This window comes from Pan troglodytes, chromosome 9 (genome assembly GCF_028858775.2).
Source record: "Pan troglodytes isolate AG18354 chromosome 9, NHGRI_mPanTro3-v2.0_pri, whole genome shotgun sequence".
In the NCBI taxonomy this organism is placed as follows: Eukaryota; Metazoa; Chordata; class Mammalia; order Primates; family Hominidae; genus Pan; species Pan troglodytes.
Window position 1 is genome coordinate 44,154,421 of NC_072407.2, and position 20,245 is coordinate 44,174,665.

The 20,245-nt window shown below is 36.7% G+C and overlaps 1 protein-coding gene across 23 annotated transcripts in view; it reads right to left on the reverse strand.

Annotated features, from left to right (window-relative positions):
* LRRC4C (leucine rich repeat containing 4C) overlaps positions 1–20,245 on the reverse strand; it is a 1,339,817-nt gene that overhangs the window by 2,600 nt on the left and 1,316,972 nt on the right. The window contains exon 1 of one of the 23 annotated variants that reach the window (XM_016920706.4): positions 1,596–1,892. The exons of the other annotated variants lie outside the window; for them this stretch is intronic. The gene's annotated coding sequence lies outside the window, so the exon portion shown is untranslated. Of the gene's footprint in view, positions 1–1,595; positions 1,893–20,245 lie in introns of those variants that run through there. 23 annotated transcript variants of the gene reach the window in all.

A 20,245-nucleotide genomic window follows, 5' to 3' on the forward strand; every position in this document is an offset into this window, starting at 1 on the left:
GCCTGTCTGGAAATGGTTACATAATTTGTGGTTCCCAGTGCAAAATAAAAATGTAGGAAGCCTTATAAAAAAGTGTTAATAATATCAAATCAGTAACAAAAGACCACTAAACCAAGTGTGGGCCCATATAAATGTGGGTTTCTTTGCAACTGCACAGGTTGTAGGCCTATGAAGCTGGTTGTAATCCTTCGTAATCCTTACAACATTTCTCTGAAGTAGGAATTGCCATTCTTTTCATTTTCAAAATGAAGAAATATCATCATAGAAGTGACATTCAAGAAGTCACATGTTTAGTAAGTATAAATCAGGGCTCAGATGCTCATTAGACTGATCCCAGAGAATATGATCTCAGATGGTCCATAAAAATGTTGCTATGAGAATAAAGGTAAATGCAAAATATTTTTCACAATTTCTTTAAAATACCTTCCCTTTGGGGGTGACCTCCGCTGTAAGCACTGGCAACTTAATTTATGGTACCTGTGAAGATGCACTGAAACAGTGACATGCACATGTATATATAAACTTCTAGAGATTCTCATATACCAACTCATTATAACATAGCTGACTGCAGCCTATAAGCAGACATATCACGTTAACTATTTTCCCATGAAGCATAATTTTTATTTACAGAAAAAAATAGTTATAACAGGACTATTATGTCTTGTGTCCCTACTCTTACTGGTTTTGAGTAGATTTTTGGGAAAGAAAATAACTCATCTCCTGCATCTCTTGTGGCCAAAGGAAGTCTTCCAAAGGAGCTTATGTTGTTACCAAGTATACACCCCACTCAGCTGGCTTATTGTGGACTGGGCACCTGTGTAATAACTTCCCCCAAGTCTCTCAACTCAATAAACAGTGTGTCTTCTATGAGTCTCTTGGAAAGAAAAAAAAAAGGGGAGGGGGGCCAGTGGGAGGGGTCACCACATTTCAATTCAAAAAGGCACTAATGTAGTACCCATTATGTGTCACCTTGAGCAAGTTACTTATCCTTTCTGTGGCTTAATTTCTCTCCCACTTGCAAAATGGGAATGAAGATATTAATATTATATATCACATAGGGTTGTTGTGAGGATAAAATGAGTTAATACAGAAAAAGGACTTAGAACAATGCCTCTCACATTGTCAGAACTCAATAAATGTTAGATATGATTATATGATAGATATGGTTATTATTTCATATTAAAAATATTTTTAATATGAAATATTAATTTCATTATAAATCCTAATTTCATTATAAATAACAGTAATCATTATAGTAATCATATATTTAGATTTATAATGAAATATTAATTTCATTATAAATTTTTAATATGAAAATATTTTAATATGAAACAAATTACCATTAAATTTAATATTAAAATAATAATGTAATATTAAAAATATTTATAAGTATGAAATAACAAATATAATTATTACTTATATTAAAATATTAACAATAAATTAATATAAAATATTTTATTATAAAATAATCATATCTAACATTTATTGAGTTCTGACAATGTGGGAGGTATTGTTCTAAGTCCTTTTTGTTGTTTCCTTCAGCCAGATATTTTGCTAAGTAGTGGGCATATAAGGATGAGGAATAGAATCCTTACCTCGTGGGAATTTAAAAGGTGAGACAGATAAGCAAACAGATGAAGTACAATGATATATGTTCATTGCTATGACAGAAGTCCACATTGGCACAAGAGCACTAACATCAGAGCAACTTAATCTATGCCGGAAAACCAAGGAGGTTTCAAAGAAGATGGATATCTGATCTATATTTTGTAGAAGCTGCTGAGAAAAGGAAAGAAGGGCATTTTAAGCACAGAGGGATCAGCTGAACCAAGGCAAGCAGACATGAAAAATGCTAGTACATCCAGGGAACAGTAAAAAGTACCCTCTATCAGGAGAATGGAAGGCCTGAGGACGAGAATGAGAAAGGAAGCTGCAATAAGATCGGGTAAAGACTCTTAGGGGTTGGTTACGTCAAACTTAAGAGTCCCAATTTTATAGTGCAGGCAACATGTTTTGTTTTCAGAAAAGAATGCTATCATCGGCTTTGTTTTGAAAAATGATGATGAGAGGTTAATATGGGGCACAGACAAGCAATGGAAGAAACTAGTGGCAAGCAGAGCAATTAGGAAGACCTTCCTGTTGGCTCAAGTGAGTCTTGGAGAGAAGCCAGTGCCAGAGAGCGATCCAGTTTCAAGGCCAGCCCTTCCTTGTCTACCACCGAAGGCTTGAGGAAGAAGGGCTGGCTCTTTTTTAGGACATGATCCTTTCACTAGTGGTGAGATCCCCAGTGAGAAATAGTTGCATTTACATATCCTACAGAAGGTAGAGAAGAGGCTTTTTTCCCCTCAGTAATAGGAGATGCACTCTTAAGGAAAAGCAGCTGTCATTAGCAATCCTTAAACATATACCCACGTTTACAAAAACACTGTAAGGAACGTTGGTCTTAAGAAGGGGATATTTAAAGTCCTCCATTGCTTTCTAGCTTCAGAGGCTTTTGTGTCCTTCTCTATGACAGCAAAAAATACTTGACTAATAGATTCTGAGTTACTGTTTTTTTTCCCCAGCCTTCTAAGGCCAACCAACTTGATTCCTTGCTTGGAGCTGTTGCAGCTCTAGATTGACTTTTCACACGATCTGGTACTGTGATTATTTGTTTCTGGGTGGTTTCCTCCATCAGCCTGTGGACTCTTTGAGGACAGGGGCCATGCCTGATGGATTCCTCTTAGCCTATTGCCAACACAGTGCCTGGCATACTGTAGGCACAAAATGAAAAGATATTGAAAAATGTATGACAAAGCACACTGTAGGCACAAAATGAAAAGATATTGAAAAATGTATGACAAAGCAAATATCTAATCACAGCCCTTTGCATATATGTAGTCACATGTTCTTATGTATTAATCATGCCTTTTTATTTTTTGTGTTTTCTGATGTTCTAACATTTGAGGCCTTGCTGATCCTAGAGAGGCTACCCTTTCAGGGCTAGCAAATTCCTAGAAATAGTCAAGGACTTGCCTATAAGCATGACTTTCATATGCAAACCAGCCAATCCAAAGGTCAAACCCCAGTCACCTTCTTTATCAGGTTCTCCCAGGACTCTTAACACTCACACCACCATTCCCCTGCCCTAATCACCCCACGTCCACTTACCACTTACCAGACAACAAGGGACAGCCCCTATGTCCCAGAGCCTGCCAAAATTGTTCAAATTACCCAATCATAAGACCATTTACCCTGCCTTCCCATAAAACCACGATAAAGGCTCTTGCCCACATTTTCTACTGGCTGCTCCCTACTGGCTGATCCTGCTGCTTCCCAGTGTGGCCTCCACATGCTGTGCCATGCCCTGCCTCCTGGGAGCTGTGAGAAAAGCATCACTTTTTAAACAGCAGCCATCTCCTGATCTGTTGCTTCACTATAGCTAAATAATAATAAAACCTGCATTCTAAAACAATTACTAAACAAAAAGGCCTGGCTCATCATGTCAATCCTGTTAACAGGTTTTATAGGACTACACCCCTGCCCCATTTATATCATGACAACAATGTGGTTGGTAGGTTTCACAACCTAAGTCAGAGTTATCCTCCTTGTAAATTTAAATATGGCCTTAAATAACTCTTGTATTTCCATTAGCAACAGAAAGCTATCTGAATTTCAAGTAATCATGACCATCGAAAATTTATCATTTGAGTGATTTAGTGTAGTTTTACATATGCCCTCTCTCCCTGAAACAGACATAGGTTTCAGGGGGAGAGGGCCTATGTTATTAAGGTTATTGGGCATAAAATAACATAGCATGCAAAATCCCTGATACATAAACAAATTAATATTTTTAGGGTTGGGGTCCCAGGGTCCTGTTCCTCCATTCTTTCTCCCATTCCCTACCCCATAGCCCTTCTCAGAATCCTAGGGTCTCAGGCAAAGCAGGTAGAAATAACTGGTTGACTGGAAATAGCACAAGAGTGAAGAAGATAATTTCTTACTCTGCCGTTTGCTACCTTTTTCTTTTTAAAATGTGAGGCAGTAAAGGCAGCCATGCTCAGTGGTCAAGAGAAAAGGGTCCAATGTGAGACTTCTTGAGATCATATCCCTGTTTGAACCTCAGTGACCTTAAAATTGAGAAAGTTACTTCACCTCTCTATACTTTACTTTCCCCATCTGTGAAAGAACACTGTTACCTACTCAAAAGACTTTGGTTAGGACTGTCACATAATACTGTGTTATGTAAAGTTACTGACTCATAAGAAGCAATATATAATAAATATTTAATGCATATTAAAAATAAAATGATGAGACACTCAGTTTCTTCCTATTTTTTTAAGACAGGAGCAGCAATAATATCGCTTATTCAAATTTGTGGTAAGGATTTCTTGATATAATCAGGAACATACCATCAGTAAAACACACGCAACAATGATATATTGCTATTACTTAAAAGGTATTTGCATCTATTCTTTCTTACACTCCGGGCTGAGTTTTATTTTCTACTTCTTGCTTACTTCAAGGTCTTTGTGCTATTGCAATTAATGAGATTTTCTATAAATCAGTCATAAGTAATGCTTTAAGAATTATAGCTGGTTCAGAGCTAATTTATAACCTACAGTGAATAATGCTTGGTACATGCACTGAATTAAATCAACTACTATCAACAAAAGGTTTTTTACTTTAATATCTAAATTATGTTACTTTATATCAAAAGCCAGTCTTCAACATCTCTTTCATGATGTTTTTATCACATCAAAGGAAAATTAATTTAAAAGTATGCACTACCCATTACAATGTCATCTGACAGCATTTATTTACATATGCATTTGTGTGAGTTTTGAATTAAACTATGATACTTTTAGCCTTGTCCCAGAGGATATCTTGACTTTGTCAATAGACTTTCTTCCTTTACTACCCATGCTTTAGTGCACTGAGAGCTGCAGTGAGAGACACAGAAGCAAGTATATGGGAAAGAGTTAGCTTACGGAGATGCTTTCTTAGCACAGTATCATTGCTAAGTCATCATAGGCTTTGTCTAAACATTAGAACTAGTTTGTAAGCAAGGAGGGAGAAAGATGAATTCAGTTAACCACAACTGTACCTCTTCTTTCCCTCCTCACATTATCCTTAACAAACCTCCCTAAACAGGAGAACCAAAACTGCTTAACCCTGGACCCTAAGACTCCAAACCACACCTTACCATCTACATCAACATGACTTTGCTGTTCCACTGTCTGTCTTAGCACCTCTTTCCTCTTCTGGGGCTCTTCCACCAAAGCAAATGGCTTTACTGATCCTTATAGGAACTTCCCTCAAAGTTCTATCCAGTCTTTCATGGAAAATTCAACAGACATCTGTGCTCAGATTTACTGAATCTTTTGACTCACCTTGCTGTTTTCTTCAATCCTGAATTGTTGTGTCATAATTCTTGTATAATCCTAAACAAGTTTCTACATTGAAAAACCTTCCTAGACTCATACTTCCAATTCTTTTTTTAAAATTAAATTAAATTTTAAGTTCCTGGATACATGTGCAGGACGTGCAGGTTTGTTACATAGGTTAAACGTGTGCCATAGTGGTTTGCTACACCTATCAACCCATCACCTACGTATTAAGCCCCGCATGCATTAGCTATTTCTTTCTGATGCTCTCCCTCCCTCCACATCCCAAACAGGCCCCAGTGTGTGTTGTTCCCCTCCCTGTGTCCATGTGTTCTCATTGTTCAGCTCCCACTTATAAGACAGAACAGGCAGTATTTGGTTTTCTGTTCCTATGTCAGTCAAACTTCCAATTCTTAATAAATTCTGACCTAATCTTCACAGTTCCACTCACAGACACTGCCAAACTTTGTGAGGTGGTTCTTTTCCTTACCATCATAATCAATAAAGTCAGCTCTGCTTTATCAACAGGTTATATTGATGATATTTCAGGAATTACCTTTTTACAATACACAAGGTGTATTACTCATTTAAAATGTGATTGAATCTCAAACAATATCTTCACCCTCCCCCCACCCAACAAACACAAATTTGTTGCCTACCCAAACATCCTACTCCCTTACTCTTTTCTAAGAAAATTTTATATAAAACATTTACTCCCATGCAAAAACAAAACAAAACAAAAAATATATATATATAGATATAGGTCTATATACTTTTTTATATCTATATAAAAAGTGTATGTGTATATATATATTTATATATATATACACACACACACACACGCACACACATATACTATTTTATCTGTTTTGGGAGAGACTGACCCCAGTACTTAAGGGTGAATAGAGTTTCATTTAAGCTAGAAGTAGGCAAACTTTTTCTGTAAAGGGCCAGATAGTAATTATTTCAGGCTTTATGAGCCATATGATCTCTTGTTGCAACTACTCAGTTATGCCACTGTAGCAGCCATAGACAAAAGGTATATAAATCGGCATGGCTGTGCTCCAATAATACTATTTATAGTATAAAATGATATTTTTGGAAATTGTAGCTAGAGCAATCAGACAAGACTAATAAAGGACATCTTGGAAAAGAAGAGGTCAAATTATCTTTGTTTGCAGATGATATGATCTTATATTTGGAAAACCCTAAGGACTCTACCAAAAAACTGTTAGAACTGATAAATTCAGTAAAGTTGCAGAATACAAAATCAACATACAAAAATAAGTAGCATTTCTAAATGCCAACCGCAAACAATCTGAAAAAAGAAATCAAGAAATTAATCCCATTTACTATAGCTATAAATACAATAAAATACTTAGGAATGAAATAACTGAAAGATCTCTACAATGAAAACTATAGAACATTAATGAAAGAAGAAATTGGATCAGACACATGAAAAATGGAAAGATATTCCATGCTCATGGATTAGAAGAATCAATAGGATTAAAATGTCCATATTACACTAAGCAATCTACAGATTCAATGCAATCCCTGTCAAAATACCAAAGACATTCTTCACAGAAATAGAAAAAAAAATCTTAAAATGTATATGAGACCACAAAAGACCCAGAATAGCCAAAGCTATCCTGAACAAAAAGAACAAAACTGGAGGAATCTCATTACCTGACTTCAAATTATACTACAGAGCTATAGTAACCAAAACAGCATGGTACTGGCATAAAAGCAGACACATACACCAATGGAACATAATAGAGAATCCAGAAACAAATCCATACATCTACAGTGAACTCATTTTTGACAAAGGTGCCAAGAACATACACTGGAGAAAGGACAGTCTCTTTAATAAATGGTGCTGAGAAAACTGTATGTCTATATGCAGAAGAAGAAAACTAGACCTCTATCTCTGGTCATATAAAAAAATCAAAATGGATTAAAGACTTAAATAGACATTGTAATGAGATATCATCTCACTCAAGTTAAAAGGGCTTTTATCCAAAGACAGCAACAAATGCTGGTGAGGATGTGGGAAAAAGGGAACCCTCAAAATGTAAATTAGTATAACCACTAGGGAATACACTTTGGAAGTTCTTCAAAAAACTAAAAATAGAACTATAATATAATCCAGCAGTTCCACTGCTAGGCATATATTCCCTAAAAAAGGAAATCAATATATGGAAGAAATATCTGCACTCCCATGTTTATTGCAGCACTATTCATAATATCAAAGATTTGGAAGCAACCTAAGTGTCCATCAACAGATAAATGAATTTTTAAAATGTGGTACATATATACAATGAAGTTCTATTCAGCTGTAAAAAAGAATGAGAAACTATCACTTGCAACAACATGGATGGAGCTGGAGGTCATTATGTTAAGTGAAACAAGCCAAGCACAGAAAGACAAATTTCATATGTTCTCGCTTATCTGTGAGAGCTAAAAAGTAAAACAATTGACTAATGGAGATAGAGAGCAGAATGATGGTTATCAGAGACTGGGAAGCATAGTTGGATGTGGGGAGGCAAAGGAGGGATGGTTAATGGGTATAAAAATATGGTTAGACAGAATTAATATGATCTATTTGATAGCACAATAGGATGACTACAGTCAACAATAATTTACTGTACATTTTAAAATAACTAAAATAGTAAAATTGTTGTAACACAAAGGATAAATGCTTGAGGTCATGGGTGCCCCATTTATCCTAATGTGATTATTATGCATTGTATGCCTGTATCAAAGTATCTTATGTATCCCATAAATATATACACCTACTATGTACCCACAATAATTAAACTTTTTTAAAAAAGAATATATATATATATATAAAATATATAAAAATAAATTCTATTTCCTAACCATTTAAAAATTCACAAACATTCTTAGCTCACAGGGCACACACAAAAAAGTAGCAGGTTGTCTTGCAGGTTATAGTTAGCTAAGCTCTTGTCTAAGCAAAGATTGATAGTACCATTCCTGCTTTCAGAGACTAATGAGGTCTGAACATGTGACACAATTTGGCTAATAAGATGTGAGGGGAAGTCAGCTGAGGGATTTCAGGAATTTTTTTCTCCCACTAATAAGAAGAAAAACATGGGGAAGAAATAATTCTTTGTTCTGTTTCTAGATATCGTTGAGGGTAAAAGATGCCTAGAGCTGCTGCAGCCATCTTGTGGCCAAGAGGGGAGGCAGCCTGAGGACAAAGCTGATATATCAAGAAAGAAAAAATGAAAAAATGGAAAGAACTTATATCTTTGATATTTGTGATAAGCAGCTGAATTAATGAACCCTGTAACTGTTTTTCCTCTGGACTTCTTATTATGTAAAATAATATATTACAGTATAAACAGTTATTATTTTTCTGGTTACATGCAGCCAAACCTATCCTCACACGTTTATGTTCATTTCTTCTCTCTCTCTCTCTCTCTCTCTCTCTCCTTATTTCCTCAGCCAATAGCAAAGAAGAGGGAAACATTTTATTATTTTATTTTCCTATACCATTATAAATATGAGACCTTTCAAAGGAAACAAGTTAAGGTAAAGCAACATGATATCCTTATAAGAAAGGTCTGAAGCTCATCCCACATCATGCTAAGAAGGATTTCTACTGCAAAACCATTTATCTGGACATCTCTGGGTTTTAAAGAATGCTAGAATACACAGGAGAAAAAACAAAGCAATGAATTAAATAACACCATTACCAAAGGTAACACACTTCTTCAAGTTTATTTCATAAATATTTCCTAATATAGATCATTTATTTTCCCATTTTTAACCCAATCTTGCAAATCTTGAGCTTTCTCCACCCCTTATGCAGGAGTATGTAGTTCTGTAGATTTTCAGGGAAAAGAATTTTTTTTTGTAAATATGCCCAGGGCTGAATCAGTAGGTAAATGTAATGGAAATGCTACAACATTTAAATGGCTATAACCCAGTGAATCAACCTGTCAAGTTAACAAGCAGCTGTTTGGCTAAACACACTGACTCTGCAATGTTTCTAGAAAATGCTAAAATTTCAGAAGTTGAGATTTACGAAAAAAAAAAAACCCACCTGACTCTGCATTTTCATTCTTCTAGAAGACTTATTTGGCGTACAGTGGAAGAATGTATAATATATTCTTAGGGTTTATGTTTCTCTGTAGTCAGGACGTCTCACCTAATGATATTATAATGTTGTCACTAGTGTTGTGACTATATGTTACTAGTGATAACATTACCATATCATTAGGTGAGAAGTTCTGACTACAGAGAACTATGTACTAGAAAAGTAAAACAACAACAACAATGTGGCTGCCACCAACATGGGGTCATGTGCTGGAGTGTATAATAAGGATTGTAAGAGAGGTAAATTACCTATGTCTTCAAGAACTTTCCAATCTTGGAGGTATAAAACAAATTATAGACATATATCAAAAATTTAAAAATGTACATATATGCATATAGGTACTAGTGTAAATCAATACATTCAATATTTACATGCCATAAAGAATTACCAGAGATTAATGTAGGCATAGCTAATCAGAGAATGCTTTAAGAAGAGAATTTGGGGACGGGCGTGGTGGCTCACATCTGTAATCCCAGCACTTTGGGAGGTCAGGGTGGGCGAATCACCTGAGGTGGGGAGTTCAAGACCAGCCTGACCAACATGGAGGAACCCCATCTCTACTAAAAATACAAAATTAACCAGGTGTGTTGATGCATCCCTGTAATCTCAGCTACTCGGGAGGCTGAGGCAGGAGAATAGCTTGAACCCAGGAGGTGGAGGTTGCAGTGAGCTGAGATGGCACCATTGCACTCCAGCCTGGGTGACAGAGCGAAACTTTGTCTCAAAAAAAAATAAATAAATAAAAAGAAGAAGAGAATTTGGGGCCAGGTGCGGTGGCTCACGCCTATAATCCCAGCACTTTGGAAGCCAAGGTGGGCAGATCATGAGGTTAAGAGATCGAGACCATCCTGGTGAACATGGTGAAACCCCGTCTCTACTAAAAATACAAAAAGTAGCTGGGCATGGTGGTGGGCACCTGTAATCCCAGCTACTCCGGAGGCTGAGGCAGGAAAATCGCTTGAACCGGGAGGCGGAGGTTACAGTCAGCCAAGATTGTGCCACTGCACTCAAGCTGGGCAACAGAACTAGACTCCATCTCAAAAAAAGCAAAGACAAAAAAAAAAATAGAGATTTGGAATTTTATGCATGTCTTTAAAGGAATATAGATTGGCATGGAGGCGGGGCAGTTTTGGAGGAGGTAGGAGTTTACTTACGAAAGCAGAGGAGTAGGAGCACAAAATAATAAGAAAACTGACTTAATGGAAGTAAAGGACTTACATTATAGTTAAACTAGCCCAATTGAGGGGCACTGCAAGCCTAACAAAAAAGTTTGAATGTATTTTAATAAAAAAAAAAACTTAGAAACTTGAGGCTTTTAAGCAGGAGAGGAAATGATGAGAATATTGTTTTGGAAAGTTTCTGCTCTTGTCCCTAAAGGAAATTGCAGAGAAGACTTTGATGAGAAAGTAAGTGACTTTAATAATCGACGTCCCTAGTACTGCTTTAGAATGAATGGAACCGATCTCCAATCTGATTATCTGACTACTGAGATGTGTATAGTTCAAATTAATACGCCCCAGTTAAAATCCTGTTGAGCATGAAATACCAATGAAGAGAAAATTAGCTTCTACATATGGTCACGTTAGAAAATATCAGGGTACACAAAAAGAGCAGTGTATCATTTTGGAATCTCTGATCTGCAAGTCAGGAAAAGAGGCATCTTTGATATCTAGAGTGGCTCATGTCCATGCTGCAGATTGCACACAAAGGACTACTGAACACACATTTAGTTTTAGTCCTCTTTCTAATTTGAAACAATGCTGAAGCACAAAAAGAATGCCCAATCTACAATAGTAAGACCCAGCAAAACAAAAACCAGCTTTAGAGTAAAATGCCTCCCGCTGGAGGGTTGGTTTGGTATTCCTGACTGTTTGATCTTTGGTAAATTGGCCTTCTCCGAGCCGCACCTTCCTAAGTAGGAATGATGATAATAATACAATAAATAGACATTGTGAGGATTACATGAATTAAATGGCATGGTGTACACTGAAAGCGAATCCCCAAACTTGCCCCTGAACCTCCATAAAAGCCGCTACCATGTGACCAGTTGCTCAAGGCAAAATTGTTAAACTCTTCTTCGACTTTTCTTTTTCTGTATTCACCTGCAGCCCAGCACTATTCTGATTCAACCTTAAAACATAATGTGGGTCTGTCTACTTTTCCTCATTGTCTCTTTCTAGATTATATGTTATCTTCATTTCCAACTTGAACCTCTTAAACACACTGCCATCAATTTCCCTACTTTGGTTAACTGCATTATGACAATTCATTCTTTTTAGAGTATTTAGATTGAATTTTTAAATTATAAATATGTTCATGCTATTCTTTTGGTTGAAACACCCCTATTAGCTCCATACCTTTTTAGAACAAAATGCAAACTGCTTTGGTCTCCAAGACTCAGCCTGACCTCTGTCTGCTTCTCCCACTTCTCAACTTTTTCTTACTCCACCTTCTCGGTTCCACCCCATTGGCCTTTCGTGGTTTCTCAAAAGATTCAGCCTTGTTCCCGACTCAGGACCTTTGTACTAGGATTCCCTCTGCCTGCGATGTGTATCCTTTGATTTTTGCGTGGTTGGTTTTCCTTTTAATTCTGGGCTCACTTTAAATTTTACCTTCTCAGAAAGTTCTTTTTGATTACCTGGCAAAAAGTATCCCTTTTGTCATATTTAATAAGTTACCTATATTCAATTTTCCTCATAGCACATATCACTATTTGTTATTTTTTCTCATACACTCAGGTGTATATTTTCTTACTGCCTGTCTCACCTCAGTGGAAGGTTAATTTCCATGGAGTAGAGACTTGTCTTCCTTATTCAGCAGTATTCACCTAGAACAGTACTCATGGAGTATTTGTTAAATGCATGAATGAATGAATGAGTGCCCCACGCAGACAGAAGCAGGTTGAAAACTCATTAAGTCAAGGCTGTAAACGCACTAAGGACCCATAGGATGTCATACTCACTTATTGATCCCTAACACCTAGTAGAACCCCATTCACATAGCAGGAATTTCATTGATTTTTGGAATAATGTTTTCCAGTTTGTAGTTATTTTCATAGAAGTTTCTCCTACAAAGAGCTGAGAAGAACAGTGATTTAAAGATCATCTCACTGTCTCTTTGCATGTTTTTTTGAGGGGGATGGGGTAGGTGATAAAGTCGGGGAGATTTCCCTATTTCTTTTTCTTTGTCTATTATTATCAGTAGCAGCCCTGTTTTATGTTTGACCAAACAATGCCCTCTGCTGTATGTGCCTAAAATAACATGATTGCCTTGAAAATTTCTGCCTAAGAGGATGCCTAGTTGTTTTCATGATTTGCTTCTTCCCACCTACATGTACTCCAGAACTAGGGAGGACTGGATTAGCTTTCAGGTCACTGCATTGGATCAGAACACTGTATAACAGAGAAAAGAATTCCTAGAGTCAGCAAATGACTTTAAAATAGAGGGGCTTCTTGACCACCACATGCCTGCTACAGAGACTCATTTGAACCATTTATTTAAAAATCCATGGGTGGAAAAGATCTTCTAATTCTACTATCACAATCTAAAGCAACAAGATAGAATAGGCAAGGGACTGGGGAAGGCTATGGCGGCTCCAAACCTTGTCTTAGCAACAAAAAGTCAAATCTACTTCATGCTAAAAAATCCGACCCAGGGATAGAGTCACAGCTTGGCAGGGCTAAAAATAAAATTAATTTGTTTTTTTTCCTGCCTGTTTACACTCTCATGATGCTGGAGAGATAAGTGTACCTGGCATGAGGTTTCTGGCTGTTTATGAATCCTTTCGATCTTATTCACTTTTTGATATTAATTATTTAAGAAAATGTAAAATATAGATGACCAACTTGTTTCTCAAATTATAGGGTGGAATTTGAGGTGTTTGGGGGTATGTTTATGTTTTTGACAGCAATTTGCTTTAGTGAAATGTATAACCAGAGAAAAATATTTAAAATTTCGAGCTCCATGTACTGCTAAATATTTCGCTCTCCAGGTAATGAAATCAGAATGCTCCAATGATTAGAAATATGCCTGTTTGTAACAATGCCTACATTCTCCTTTGTGCTAATATTTTAAGTCTGGAGCCCCACAATGCATGAAACTGTTGCTTCTTTTTTCTTCCTTTTTTTTCTTTTTTCTTCAAGTTCAAGGGCCATTTAATGATTAATACATGTTATTCCTTATCTCCACAAGTGGTCTTTTCTTTTCATATTGTTCCCATAGGAGATTTTCAAAGCAACATTTTGCAGACTTAGTGTAACAACACATGGGAGCCTAGACAATCACAGTGCAAGAAAGCATAGCCCATCAATAGTTCCCCAGTGCCTACAGAATTAAGCCTAAATCCCTTACTGCCTCTACCCACTAGATGCCAGTAGCAACCTCAGTTGTGACAATCTACAGTGTCTCCAGACACTGCCAAATGTCCCCTGGGGGGCAAAACTGTCCTCTTTGAAAACCACTGCCTTTGTGTGACACGTAAGCCCCTCCATAGTGCTGTGCCATTCTGCTTTCCCAGTCGTATCTCCCACTGTTCTTAACACAGTCTAGGCTGCAGTCTGCTCCGACTCTAAAAATACTCCCTCTACTTTTCCTCTTTGGGGACTTGCTCCTTCTTACTTTAGATTGAAATTACCTACTCTGATTTTTTTAAAATCAAAATTGTACCCAGTCAGAGCCAATTTTACAATGGCTCTTTCTACTAGGCTGTCATCAGCCTTATTGATCAGTATAAATCCATCCTTTCCCTAAATTGTCTGTAAAGCCAAGACTGTAACACTTACCAAATCCATGTTTGCATGTAAATGTTTGGGAATGTGTTCAACCTATTTCTTCATAAGTTTTCTCAAAGACAGAAACTGGTTGATATTTAGGCATTCAATAAATATTAGCTGAATTGAATTACGGAAATGTGTCACATATTTTAATTCATAGTCAGCAGCCAAATTGATAAACTAATTTTATAAAAACATAATGTATTGAAGTCCATTGCTAAGACTTATATGTGAACCAAAAAGATAGAAAAGGTATACAACTTAGTTTAAATGGCAAAGAGAGGGCTCAATAATTACTCCTTGTCACCCTCCATATAAACAAATGAAAACTTATATATTAAGATTGTGAAGAAGTAAATTACCAAAAATCAGCATGTAAATAGGGGATTGAAAATGACGGTTTAGGGTAAAAATCTATCCTTAGCAGTAGTAATCTGTATCCTAAATATTACATCCAGAGTATCTTGTGTATTATGTATGCTCAATATAGGAATAAATATGTGGCCTCAAGAAAAGGTTGATTGTTGCAGATTTCTAGCTGCTTACACAACTAAGCAGACACTAATAGTACATAGAGACTTAAAAATCAGAGACACAAATTTTTGTAGTACCCTTCCATGAAACTGCCTGGGGATTGAGTATTGTGATTTTGGACTCTATTATTGTGAGGATAAATGAGTTAATATAGAAAGTTTTAGAACAGTGTCTTGTACATAATCAGTACTGTAGGAATATTTGTTATTGTCTTCATTGTTTCCATTATTCGTCTAGCACTGATGACAGTTAAAGTCCATATATGGAGAATGGTTGATGCGTCAACTATAATAATATAACACTAAAACAATTTGAATCGTACAATTAAGTTCTCTTAGTTTTATTTTTCATCAATAACCGTATTTGATTATTATTTCCTTTTCCATGAAATTGTACAGTACCATCATGGGTTCCTAAGAAGTTTATTAATGGGTTTCAAATCATTTATGAACCTCGTGAAACTATACGCCAATTTTTGTTTAAATGTGATTATATATTTTTATAGAAAGATTATTCATTAGTCTTAACATCATACTCTCAAAGAGATTTATGGCTCCAAAAAGTTTAAGTTCCATACAAAATAATTGATAGACTGAAGTGCTTGAAAGGTCTGTTAGAGTTCTAGCTATAAATTAGCGAATTGACATTCTGCTCTATATATCAATTTCTTACGTGTTTAGCAAGTACATTTACAACCTTCTCATAATGAGCTACCAAAATCAAATTTCTGAGAGTGAAAACCCAGGTCTTGAGTAAATTCCTCAAAACAAATGCCCGTTGGGAAGGGTCTTGGGAGGTAGTCTACCCTGGTAACAGCAATCTTTGCCAAACAACTTAAACACCAGTACACTGGTGACATTTTGTCACTCCACGTCATTTCTTTAAGGAATTTGTGGCAATGTATGAATCAGGATGCAGAATGATAAAATAAGGTCCTGCGCTCCCTCAATAGAGCAGAAATGGGACCTTCTCTGTTCCAGAATTTTCTTTCATTTTGCTATAGTTTATTCCTCAAAGGAAAATGTAGTAATGCATTAACTAATGCATTGATGTTTATCTCTTAGGGTGTTTTGGGTGACCATGCCTGATGCCAAAGGAGAAAACACTGTACTTAATGAATATTAGTGGAAAAACAACCATATAAAAGAAATAAATAAAAAATAATATTCTATTAAAACAAACATAACCAAAACCCCAATAAGGATCCTCCCTCAATAAACAAATCTAGTGTTGGAGAGAGGGTAAACTGCAGAAACTGGTCATATGTTTTAGCTTCTTGGGATGCACAATAGGCTGATTTGCTCTAGGCTTTCAGTTTGAAAAATATAGGGGAGAGAAAAGCATATAAAAAGGGCTGAGTATTTCAAATTATGTTTAATCAAAATATGTAGAAAATTATTTTCCATATATATTTTGTTTTCATCTAGGTTAATGACAAAGCAAGTAACTAAAGAAGTGCTTTTGAAAAAAGATCTAAGAAGACTATCTGAAACGTAAGTCGTTGGCAAGGCAGTCAGAGAAGGATGTGATTTCAGAAAGTTGGTAATGCGGTTAATAGCCTTGCTTCCCAGGCTTCCTTTGGATTGATGACTGGCTGGGAGGAGTTGATAGTCATTAACCCCCAACTTCTCATTAATCCTTCGAAAATGCCCTGTGCTAAGGTCACCAATGCCTTTATAGGTTGAAAACAAACAAACCAACAATATACCCAGAAGGTGTATGGATTTTTATAATGAGCAATGCAATTTAAATTACCATGCAAGGCAATTCGAAGAGAACAAATATCATGCATATAGAGTCATTCAGATTTTAAAATCACCTTCCAACGTTTTACCAAGTACTTACTTCCTTGTTCATTATTAAATAGTACAAAACCCTAATTTCCTAGAGAGTAACCAAAAACATATTTATAACCCCAGGCGAAGCACTAAAGATGCCTGGGATTCATTTTATAGTAGGGTGCGGGGAAAGAGAATCTCTAAAGTCATTTCAGCTATAATAATATATGATTCTAAGTACACTCTCTAACGCTATACCTACCAGGGAACTCCAATTCAGTAACTTGCCATCATTGATCATTTGTAACAGGGTACTGAGACAAGCCCAGTATAAACAATAGTCGTAAACCGTTGCCAACGTGCTCCACTGAGGGAGTGTGTATGATTGCGTAGATCCTTGTAAGTAGTCTGGGTGTTCAGAGAGAACCAGTGAGGCTTGAGCAATCAGTGAAAGGTATGTGGACAGTGGATCTAGGGGATATGTAGATTTGAATAAGCAAAAGGTCTAGCATTTCAAGAGAGAAAAAAAAAAAACAGCCACTTTCCTTCAATAATATTTTTTGAGTGCCTACCAAATTTCAAGCACAATGCTCATTTCTTGACACTTAGGGCCAAGTGTATCTCATCAAGAATCTCACAGTGCAGTATGATTCACAGGTGAGTAAGCCAGGAATTATAATGCAGCAGAAAATACTAGAGAAATTCTATTCTCTATTCTTCAGAATGAGGTATTATAGCAGCACACAATAAGGAACATACACTAACAGAGCAGAAAGAGAGAAAAAACGGAAAGAACCAGGCGTGGTGGCACGTGCCTGTAGTCCCAGCTACTTGGGAGGCTGAAGCAGAAGGTTCACTTGAGCCCAGGAATCTGAGCCCAGCCTGTGCAACATAGCAAGACACTATCTCTAAATAATAATCATCATCATCAAGAAAAGAGAAAGAGTTTGTTTGAAAACAGGCACAAGTTGGGTAGGGAATATATGAAAGTAAACATGACATAGGCAGTGGAGTAGTAAGTAGAATAAATGAAATAACACCAGAATATACAAAATAGACAAGGAATTTAGATTTGATATTAACTCATGGATAGATTGTAGGGACTTGATTTTTCTTTCTGACATGTGATCAGAAATAGAAAGGTAATGGAGATATAAGCAAAACTCTAAGATGAATGGTTTGGAAACTACTGCCCACAGGCAAAACTGGAAGGGAAAAGGACAGTGGGAAGAGTATTTAAGGAAAAGCAAGTCTGCAGTGGTATGGAATATGAATAGGACAGAGTGAAATAGATTATTTCAATAATCAAGCTATAAAATAATGATGGCCTGGGTTAGGCTCTGACTTTTACCTAAAATATAAGCTGAAGTAACATTATGATTTATCTATCTCTGCTCTGGAATCCTTAATATGTGATACTCTTAATATATATTTACCAGATCCCATGATTCCTGACCTGTCATTTCTTCCTCTGATTTCTGTATATTTTTTAGTCCCTACAACTTTGGAGTAAGTCCTGCAAATCTAGTGGCTCCCACTGAATATCTCAGACCCACTGCTTTCCAGTTTTCAGCATGACTTAAGAGTTTAATAAATTCACCAAAATGACCCACAAAAACCTGATAAGGAAACTCTCTTTAATTGAGTCTGTGTTTATGAGATCTGAGCAAGGGGAGGAAACAGAGTAGACTCTTTCTGTGATTTCCAGGCAACGTCATTTAATCAGAATGCAGATAGCAGGGATGGCCTCCTAATTGGAAATAGAAACTGGTTTAAAGTAACCTCAACACTGTTAACATTGTATAATGAGGAAACCTTGGTGATGACATGTCAGATAATGGAAATGACTGGAATCAGTGATTTTTTTGTTTCTTCCTAATGACTGCAAAAGAGGGAATTATTCAGCAAATGCAGACATTTGAAAATTAGATTCGCAGTTATTTATTTACTTAAGGCAGTCCTCATTTTGCTCCATGCTGTGTTAACCATAGGTTGTGAATATTGGAACCAAGTTTTCTTTTTTGCACAATTCCTATATTTGCTCTTAGTTACCATGGAATCTTGCAAAACTAGGATTCAATTCCAAAATGAATGAGCTTCAGTTAACACAGTACCATGGAAAGTAAAAACTCCCTGTATTTTTCTGTATTCACTTTGCCTGCAATACATCATTTGCAAAAATATTTCATGGGAAAAAATAGAGCTGTACATGAAAAGCAATAAGGAGCTGGGTCCTTATGGTATCATAATGGGATAAGAAAGTAGGGAAGCCTGTGCATGCTCCTATTTAAACCATTATTAACTATGTTTCCTTGATTTGGATGGTTAAAATTACTTTTTAGTTACTTTTCCCACCATGTCTTTATTCTTGAAAGGATGCATTTTTAAAAGAATAATCTGAAAAAGCACGGGGCTGACAGTCCGATTCTAATATGGATATTAGAGACGTTGGGTGATAATAATGCAAGTTACTTAAACTTTCCATACCCATCTGTAAAGTGAAGACAGAATGTTCTTTCTATGCCAAAGGCATACCGCAAAAATAAACTTTAATAAGAAATCAGTGTGTACAAAGTACAATCCACAAAATTAGGTTAAATTATGATATAGGTGTCATTCCTGCATTCCTCAGTCCCATTTTTTAAGCTGCACCTGACTTAAGCAGAACTAGAAGAGGGCTGGAGATGTAAGCAAAACTCTAAGATGAATGGTTTGGAAATTACTGCCCATAGGCAAAATCGGGCTCGCCACCCCAGTTTTTGTAAGTAAAGTTTTATTAGTAGACTTCCACACCCATGCATGTAAGCGTTGTCTATGGCTGCTTTTACACTGAAGGGCAGAACTGAGTGGTTGTGATAAACTATATGGCTTGCAAAGCCTAAAATATTTACCACCTGGTCTCCTAAAAAAAAAAAGGCTACTACAGCATCCATCCAGATACTTTTCTTTTTTCTTTTTCTTTATTTTTTTTTTGATATGGAGTCTTCACTCTGTCGCCCAGGCTGGAGTGCAGTGGCGTGATCTCGGCTCACTGCAAGCTCTGCCTCCTGGGTTCACGCCATTCTCCTGCCTCAGCCTCCCGAGTAGCTGGGACTATAGGCACCTGCCACCATGCCCGGCTAATTTTTTTTTTTTTTTTTTTTTGTATTTTTAGTAGAGACCGGGTTTCACCATATTAGCCAGGAGGGTCTCGATCTCCTGACCTCGTGACCCGCCCACCTCGGCCTCCCAAAGTGCTGGTATTACAGGTGTGAGCCACCACGCCAGGCCCATCCAGACAGACTTTCCTTACCTACTCTCTTCAATCCCAAGGCTACCAAGATGACCTGTGAAGGCACGGAAGAAAAACACTAAAACTTCTATTTGTAATTAACTTTATTCTAAGAACAAGTAAAGAAATTCAGCTTCACTAATTTTGCAATGTTGCCATGCATCATATAACTTATGGAGGAATCCTGGGGAAAAGTGGGAGTTCCAGAACAGAGGGCTTGCCTGTAGCACCATTACTTGATCACACTTTCAGTACACTGTGACATATTGCTATTTCTGTGGGGTGGGATAATTGGCTTTAGAGATTATATTACTCAGTTTTAACTGAATTAGCACTCACAAAATGGACACAGTAGCTTAAGGTTCTTCCAAAGATAACATGGAATCAATATTCTTTTT